Raw genomic sequence first — 1,239 nt, forward strand, 5'->3', positions numbered from 1 at the left:
GGGGGAGAAGGTGTTTCTTACAATCTCTCCTACCAAAGGGTTGTATAGATTTCATAGAAAGGGCAAGCTAAGTTAGAGATATATTGGCACATTTGAAATTTTGACCCGAGTTAGCTTTGTAGCGTATATGTTGGCCCTTCCACCTTCCCTTAGCAATGTTCACAATTTGTTCCCCATTTCTATGCTAAAGCGGTACATCCATGATACATCACATGTGCTGCCTGTGGAACTAGAGTACTTAGAAGCTGATATGAGCTACAAAGAGTAGCCTGCTAAAATTCTAGACCAAAAGATAAAGACCCTTCATAATCGCTCCATCGCTTTTGTGAAAGTTCGATGGGCCAATCGTTCACTTGAGGAAGCATCCTGGGAGAAAGAAGATGACATCCAGGCCAAATACCCTCATCTTTTCGGATAGCCAAGTACTCTAGACACCCAATTTTGTCACCCCCTCTAGCTATGATGAAATGCAGATCTTGAACATGACTTTTTACTTCTGTTGACAGAGATGATGGTTGACTAAGGAAACTCGAAAACATCCCCTAACTAAAAACCCCGAAAACCCCACACGGGAGAAAAGAGGGTCTAATTTTAAATTTTTATATATGAAAGAATCCGATCAAGATGACAATACAGATGGATAGTACTCGAAAATACAATTCTGACGATATATGGTATGTCAAAATCAGACGTCGGATTTCCTATAATCTTCCTTGGAAAATTATATTTTTTCGTACTCATGTTGTGTGCACCAACCTGGGCTCAGCCGTAGGCCAACCCATGTGTAGTCGTAGGCCAACCCACATGCAGCCCAGGCCAGCCCACGTGTAGTCGTAGGCCAGCCTACGTATAGCCACATGCTAGCTTGAGCACAGCTACAGGTCAGCCCTGTGCACCCCTGCTAGCCAGTATGCCCCCACTGCCTGTCCCCCGTACGCACCCATGTATGCCTTGTGCACCACTACCCAGCCTTGTGTGCCACTGTCAATGGCCAGGATTTGAGGTCCACTGATCTGATGGGTGAAGATATTTTTTCTTCACCTGCTTGCACATTTTACACTGTCCCGCTAGCATACCCTACTCCGTAACCTCCCATTGGTCCAAAAAGGAATCATTTTACCTTATTGGTCCAAAAAAATTACCTTTTCCCCCATTGGTCAAAGAAATTTACCCTCCCCCCATTGGTCCAAAATTTCTTACTTTCATCCTATTGGTGTAAAAAAATCACTTTTTTCTACC

This window comes from Macadamia integrifolia, unplaced genomic scaffold, assembly GCF_013358625.1.
Source record: "Macadamia integrifolia cultivar HAES 741 unplaced genomic scaffold, SCU_Mint_v3 scaffold3369, whole genome shotgun sequence".
In the NCBI taxonomy this organism is placed as follows: Eukaryota; Viridiplantae; Streptophyta; class Magnoliopsida; order Proteales; family Proteaceae; genus Macadamia; species Macadamia integrifolia.